At 32.3% G+C, this 8,631-nt stretch overlaps 1 pseudogene; it reads left to right on the top strand.

Annotated features, from left to right (window-relative positions):
* The first annotated feature begins 2,730 nt into the window (after positions 1-2,730).
* Positions 2,731-4,543, top strand: LOC128169780 (uncharacterized; annotated as a pseudogene).
* Positions 4,544-8,631: the final 4,088 nt, after the last annotated feature.

The raw sequence follows: 8,631 nt of genomic DNA, 5'->3' as shown, positions 1-8,631 counted from the left end.
TCTTTACGTTTTTACTGTCTTTTTATTTTTGTAGCTTAAAGAAAATGGGTTATTTGTTTTGAAGTGTTTTAGAACAGAATACAGATTGATGTCTATATTTACAATTTCAAAAACCTTCACTTTTCCCTTTATCGGGATATAATTATTGTCTCTTAATTAATTATAATGTTAACTTGACAACAAATACTGACTGTTATTGATGGGCACCTGAAGTTCTTTTTTTCTTAAATAGAAAAATATATACCCACTGTATTAATTATTGTTAATAATATTTAAAACGGGTTTATTAAGTAGAGGGCAAAACCTGAAAAATATAAATGAAAAGTTGTCATGTTTTTATCGGACACGTTGTCAACAATTTTTTATTTAATGTATTCTACTTAACAATATTTTTTCGTAAACTTGAAAGATAAACTATTTTGAAGCACGAACTTACTTTCTGCATTATTATGCATACTTCTTTTTAAAAATATTACAATTGATCTTATTATTTTTAATTTTCATATTTATTAACCACGTGTACATTCACCTGACGTTATATATTTTTCTCATTATAAAAAATATAAACCCTTAGCCTTTGCGTGTGATAGGACGGTACAACACCTACTCTGACCTTGTAGCATGATCCTCTACCTCATGTCCATGTACTATTGTTTTATTAAAAAAATGTAATTTACCATTTCATTGAAATAATCAATTAAAACTTCTGTTAAGTTTTTGTGATCAAAACTATTTCGAAACCATAGAATCAAAATTACGTTATTGTAATCCTGTACAAAAAATTAGGGTTGCTAGCTTGCTATATATTCCATGAAGCAGAATGGTTTATTATACCTAGGAAAAAAATACATTGAGTTAAGTCCTGATTTATCCTAATAGCACTTTTTTACAGCAAAACAAAACACTGAAATAGAGTATGCATTAAAATGTACATTAACAACATGTCTCAAATATCTAACAAATGTCAGGGGAAATTAATTTTAAAAAAAAGATGATTGCTGGTTATTTTTTTCTCCTAAGAAAACTTATGCAAATAGAATAGTGTAAACGCATCGTCATATTGTAATTTTGTTATTTTCTGGGTTTGGGTTTTTTTACTGGGTTGGTAAAAATTTAGATAACCACAGTTTTTACAAACTGAGTGTGTGCAAGAACAAAAATCACAATATGTCATGCATGTATTTTGTATTACACCTTTTACAAAAACTTAATATGAACAATATGAAAATTTCAATCTACTAGATAAGTGTAAAACCAAAATAAATAATATGGCGTTTGCAAAATTTCATATTTTATTTATATCCTTATATTTTTACTCCTATCCAGAACATATTTAGATAAAAAAAAACTGTTTGAAGCTTTGAAGGAGCTTATCATGTAACCACGTTTACCAATATTCTTATTTAAAAACATTCTATTTGAAATAAAGATATCCCATAAAACAGCAATCATAGGCGAACATTTCGCTATGAATAAAATACTCAATATATATTTGACGGGTTTAAAATATTTAAATTTGAGAAATAATCTTCAAAGGTTTCATTTTTTTGTCCAATTTGAAATATGTAAACATGTTAATCTAATGAATAAAACTGTAAATTTGGTGTTAAATAAATCCAAGGTATAGATATTAATTCGTTAATTTATACTTATGCGGTGTTAAATTTAGAACCGGTTTCATGATCAAAATTCCACAACGCGGGTCAACTTTCAACGGAGCAGTATCGTTATTCAACCCCTCTGGTCTCAATATTTGACGTTAAAAAAAACTCCTGGGTCAATTTTCAACCCGGGTCAAACTTCTTCATTCCACCCCCCCCACCCCCCACGTTCATTAGATATTGAACCCCGGGATCTAAATTAATGTTGAACTCGCCTCAAATAGAGAGGGGATTCAAAATATTATGAACGCGATATATTGACTCCACCCTCCTATTTCCAATTTGTTTTGAAGAGGGGGTTCAAAATAGTATGGCCAAAATGTATGGAACCCCCTCTGAATTTCATTGCTAATGGTGGGGGGTTAAAATTATTTTGGCCACAATTAACCCCACCCCTTCTATTTCCAATTCATGTTGAAGAGGGGGTTAAGAAATATTATGGCCGCGATATATTGACCCCACTTCCAATTTTCATTGCTATTGGAGAAGGGGTTCCAAATACTACAGTCGCGATATACTAAACCTTCTTCTAATATTCAAAATATTATGGCCGCTTTTTATTGAATCCCCTCTTATTTCTTATTCCTATTAGAGTGGGGGTTTAAAATATTATGACCGCGAAATATTGAATATGATTTAATTTTCATTGCTATTGGAGAGGGGGTTAAAAAAATTATTGCCGCAAAATATTGAAATATTCTAAATTTCATTAGTAATTGAGAGAGGGTTAAATATCATGGCCGCGATATATTGAATCCCTCCTCCTATTTCCAATTATGATTTCAGAGGTGGTTCCATATATTCTGGCTGCGCTATATTGAAACCCCCTCCCCTCCATTATTCATTGCTAAAGGAGAGGGAGTTTGCAATATTCTGGCTGCGATATTTTGAACCCTCCTCCAATTATCATTGCTATTGGTGAGGGGATTCCAAATATTATTGCTGCTATAAAAACTGAACCAAAAACAAAAAACAAAACCCCAAAACAGCAATGTGTTGCAGGAATGTTTTCATGTCTTTCATATGGGAGTCATATACTCAGGGTTTGAATTGTCAAATTCGGATTGTTATGAACCGTAATGCCAGTAGTAAATAGTTATGTTCTAAATTCATGTCACAAAACTGCGTCGAGAGGCATTAAAAATCATCAATTGCCTTTCATATCATAATACATTTGTATGATCCGTAAATACAGAAATAGTCATTTAATGTTTTATTTATGAATTATTTGATTAATTGTGTATCTGTAATGTTGATGGAATTTGTATCATTCTGCGATTTTTGAAAGTGTGACATGTAGTTGGAAAGGGGGGGGGGGGGGGCAGGGGGTCATACCATATCAATTGACACCAAAAAAAAAATAACGTAGTATACCTTTAACTCACAAAAAAAAAAATCATACCTGCCAAAAAAAAAGAGTCCCATAATCATGAAATTCCTAATTTGTGCGTGGGGAAGAGGGGGGGGGGGACTATATCTATATAACTGCAATTTTCAATATCACTTTTAATATTTCCGCTTCAGACCCCTTTGCAAAGCATATAATTATGTGTTTTTCCGGGGGGGGGGGGGGGGGCGAGGCATATTTGCGATAATTTTACTATGTAGATTTAATACATGTATCTTTCCTTTTTCCAGGGGGGTCCGGACCCCCCCCCCTCTACATCCGCGCATGATTAGCGAAGTTAAATAGTTATTTTATAATTGATTACTGCCATCTAAAAACAATACAACGGGTCAAATTTTAAACCGTTTAGGATATATCACATTTTCAAAAAAATCTTTAAATGAAACCTCCATCATAAAGTATTACACGTTTTTCAACCTAAATTCATGTACATTATGTATGAACTTCCGTGTCTGATTAGAAGGAGGTTGTGAAGCGATCGCGACTTTATATAGAATATTTTCTCTACTGCTGAATGTTGAAATTATATTTTTTTCATATAGCAATATTATCTGCTCCTTTGTAGAGAGGTCATTAGTAGAAACCCATTTAAGGACAGAGGGAAATGGCTAGAAATATCGTTGGCTTTACCTATGAGTGTTGATGCGAGAAGAGTGAGGGAGAGGACCGTTCTACTCATAGAACAAAGAAGAAAGGCGACTAGTTCATCGCTCAAAAAAGTATAATTATCGGAATTACAATATATTTTGTTTGTTTATTTATTTTTTTTTTTTTGGGGGGGGGGGGGTGGAGGAAAGTGACTACTCATTTTGTTATGTAACAAAAAATTAATTTGAGAAAAAAGGATTGTTAAACAGAAAAAATGACATTTTTAAATATTTACTCAGGTCGGGTGTAGATGAAGTGTATGGGGAAAAGGAAATTCTCCTTGACGAAATCTTAGACCTGGCAAATGATGAAGAGGAGAAAAAGAAAGATGACAAATCAAAAGCTACTAAAGAAGAGGTTCTGTGCAAAGATATCAGAAAACGTGCTCTTGACAATTTGACACCCTCAAAAAGTGGTAAGTGAGAGAGAGAGAGAGAGAGAGAGAGAGAGAGAGAGAGAGAGAGATATTTAGATTTTTTTTATCATGATTAATCATTCAGCGTAATACATGTATTAGTTCAGTATATTGGTATATCTTTGCTAGATCTAGATGTTGTTCATGGTATTGATTGTCTTTGCTTTTAGTCAAACAGACGAAAACCTGAAGAAAATGCCATAGAAATCAGCAGTTATGTCATTTTTGAAAGAAAAGGCGGAACTTGAAAGACAGTCAAAGGAAGATGAGCTTGCGCTTCGTCGCGAACAGTTAAATTTAGAAAAAGAGCGGTTTCAGCTTGAAAAACAGGAAAGGCTCCAAAAGCTTGAAATGGAAAAACAGCAGTCGAAATTAAAGTTTGAGCTGTTTTCCAAATGTCTGAATATATAAATTACATGCAAGTTAATTACTTGTAAAGCTATACACGCACTGTCGTGTATCTGCACCAGTAGTGACGTGTTTGGATAAAGTGAAAATGGTGGCTCCGTTTGCTTCTTGATAAGTTTTTGTGTTATTTAAGGCTTACATTGTCTACTTTTACATTAAAAAGATCGTCAGATCTATCTAAAAGCATATAAAATCTTTAAAGTTCTAAGAAGTTTACGTTCAAATTATGTAAATAAGCAGTTTATGTCGACTAATTGTGAACAACGGAACAGGTTTGGATGACCTTGTTTTTCAAAATAGAAACGGTTTGGATACGCATCTAGTGTGAACAGTTCTTTAAATTATCCCCTTACGAAGAGAATATAGCATCGCTACTGGGCGACATACATGCCCTCACTGCAAAGCATGCTTTCAATATAATGGATATCGTCATGTGATAGACATATGAAGTCACATTGTTTAAAAAAAATAAACATACACGTTAAATACTTGTGCATTTAAGTCAACAAAACTTAATATACCGTAATTTGAATTTCAATTTTACACAAGCTCCAAATAACTTGCAATTGGCTTATAAAAATTGCATACAGAGTGCTTTACAGATACACATGTATGTTAAGTCCGTTGTATACTAGAAATCAATATCGAAAGATTCAGCCTTACCAAAATCTTTACCGACACAAAAAACATGTGTTTATGACAGTTTCAATAATTTTATGATTCTATAACGTTATCGGCTTTAAACGTGAAAAAATAAAAGAGATTAGTCAAATACAGAGTTATACCAACTTTAAAAAGTTTAAAGTCTGTAAAATCATCTAATGATACAAATATTTTTCTCTCTGTTAAAATTGAAACGGTATAATATATAGATACACTGGACAGAACAAACCGTGATAACGTGGATATTTTTAATCATTGGTATCCTGTTATGGGTTTTATTTTGGTTTCATCACGTTTAATATATAATGTCGAACAGGAAAGAAAAATTCACCGTCTGTATATAAGGAATAAGGAATCATTCTTTGAGTATTATGAGGTGATAATTTCGGTTGGGGCGTGATCAAATCCAATAAAGCCCGGGCGTGATCAAATCCAATAAAGCCCGAAGGGCTTTATGATAGATTTGATCACGCCCCGACCGAAATGATTACCTCATAATATTCAAAGAATGATTCCTTATTACTTATATTTATATAATTTTAGGCCATCGTACGATTAAATCTTTAAATTTAAGTAAGCAAACCCCGCCGGCGCCTCAATTTGGCGTCATTTGTATTATGGGTTATATAGTACGAAATCGATACGTAGTGTTATCACAGACAAAGACACTGGATAATGTAAATATACATGTATTAAGTTCTTTTTATCTGACTTTAAATATATACATCTTTTACATGATGTGTAATTGAATGATCCACTATTTTTTTAAAAAGATGTATCTTCGGTCGCACACCGTTAAATTGCAAAACTGCTCTATTTATGTCTAAAATATAAAAAATGCTATAACTTTAAATTATTCAAATCGTACCATTTGCACAATTTATATATTAGCATCCAAACCGAAATGATTTATTTATCCAAACCGTACTACTTCTTAAGCAGGTGCATGAGTTTATTGCTATTTTTATACATATTAATGTATTAAAAAGACATTGGTTTGATTTTAGTTGGTTAGTGTAATGTTTAAAATTAATTTTGGCTGCTTCAGATTTTTAGTATGTGTTATATCATCTACGTAATCTAGAAATAGTTCTTAGCTTTAGCGTTTAAATGACACGTTAACGATTGATATTACTACAAATAAGTCGTTTTTATAAACGATGAACAAAAACAACGCACACGTTTTTCAACTGCAAAACCTTCAGAAAAATATGAATGATTATTACGATATTTTAATTAATATTTACCTCATTGTCGATAGAAAAAAGGACACAACACTCATTGTTTTTGCAATGGATACGCCATTTTCACGTTATCTAAACATGTCACTACCGGCGCGGATACACGACAGTGATACACGAGGCCAAAATATATAAGTTTTGAAAAGTGAGATAGAATGAAAATGAAACTACTAATACAATCAATATCGATTGTCGTAAAGAGAAACCTTGTGTTTAATTACAAAGTATATTTTGTGTTGCTTAACATTGCTTTCTAAAGGTTACATTATCTAAGACTATGTACATTCATTTTTCAGCACTCTGTAATTTTTTCCCCATATTTTATTTGTCAATTAAAAGGAAAGCTGCAAACATCTCGACGTGAGGCCAATCGTTTGCGATTTTCTTGATGCCCCTTAACAGAATGAAGGCCGGCTTTTTTTTTAAATTGGTATTTATTGGTTGAGTCCAAAGATACATATTTTATTGTAATATAAAGTTGATAACTTTTAAACGGAATTGAACAAAAATCTATAAATTTCCCAAAAGTGTAAACTTTACGTTGGTTTTTTTCCAAACATTTTAATTATACCCCCGCTTTGAAGGAGATGGGGTATACTGTTTTACCCTTGTGTGTGTGTCTGTCTGTCTGTCCGTAACAAAAATTTTTGTCGCATTTATCTCAGCAACTATGTATCGCAGATGCTTGACATTTTTACACAGTGTTTGTATAGCATTGCCATATTGTGGGATATATTTTTGTACCAATCAGACGTCAACTTCCTGTTAAATGACGACTTTGCTTATTTTTTAACCAAAATTTTCAAACAAATTTTCGTCAAAGATTTCTCAGCAACTATTTATTGCAGATGCTTGAAATTTTTACACAATATTTGTATAGGCATGCCATATCGTGGGATATATTTTGTACTGATCAGACGTCAACTTCCTGTTAAATGACGACTTTGTTTATTTTTAGCCAAAATTTTCAAACAAATTTTTGTCAAAGAATTATCAGCAACTATTTATTGCAGCTGCTTGAAATTTTTACACAGTATTTGTATAGGCATGCCATATTGTGGGATTTATTTTTGTACCAATCAGACGTCAACTTCCTGTTAAATGATGACTTTGGTTTTTTTAGCCAAAATTTTCAAACAAATTTTTGTCAAAGAATTATCAGCAACTATTTATTGCAGCTGCTTGAAATTTTTACACAGTATTTGTATAGGCATGCCATATCGTAGGATATATTTTTGTATCAATCGGACGTCAACTTCCTGTTTAATGAGTACTTTGTTTATTTTTAGCCAAAATTTTCAAACAAATTTCCGTCAAAGATTTCTCAGTAACTATTTATCGCAGATGCTTGAAATTGTAACACACTATTTGTTTTGGCATGCCATATTGTGGAATTTATTTTTGTAACAATTGGACGTCAACTTTCTGTTAAATAATGACTTTGTTTATTTTTAGCCAAAATTTTCAAACAAATTTTTGTCAAAGATTTCTCAGCAACTATTTATTGCAGATGCTTGCAATTTTTACACTGTGTTTGCTAAGGCATGCCATATCGCGGGATATATTTTTGTACCAATCGGACGTCAACTTCCTGTTAAATGAGTACTTTGTTTTTTTAGCCAAAATTTTCAAACAAATTTTCCTCAAAGATTTCTCAGCAACTATTTATCGCAGATGCTTGAAATTTTAACACACTATTTGTTTAGGCATGCCATATTGTGGGATATATTTTGTACCAATCGGATGCCAGCTTTCTGTTAAATGTCGACTTTGCTTATTTTGCATATTCACATCAGAGCGGGGGTATCACTAGTGAGCATTGGCTCACAGATATCTTGTTTGTCTTGATATAGTAAAATGGCAGCGTGTATAGCTTTAAACTATTTACTTTGTTTGTGTCTCAACACTAGTTCAGGAACAATAAATTTCACAATGTTTATTGTTTTTACTGATATTACATTTATTTTAATGCAAGTATCTATTACGCATTTACAGTCACCATGAAAAATTGTTGCAACAATTTGGATTCAAGCTATCATCAAATCTCCTCAAACCCCGGATTGGCAAAATATACAGATCGTGACATGTATTCCTCGAGTGCAGGGGGTGAAAGATAGAAATATTCACTGGTCACACTGCCGTACAAACAAGTATGGCAGTTGGTGAGCAAAGACCCTACTAGATAAT

Source organism: Crassostrea angulata, unplaced genomic scaffold (assembly GCF_025612915.1).
Source record: "Crassostrea angulata isolate pt1a10 unplaced genomic scaffold, ASM2561291v2 HiC_scaffold_212, whole genome shotgun sequence".
Taxonomy (NCBI): domain Eukaryota; kingdom Metazoa; phylum Mollusca; class Bivalvia; order Ostreida; family Ostreidae; genus Magallana; species Magallana angulata.
Note: the sequence above shows the minus strand (reverse complement) of the source record. Positions and strands in the feature narration are given on the sequence as shown.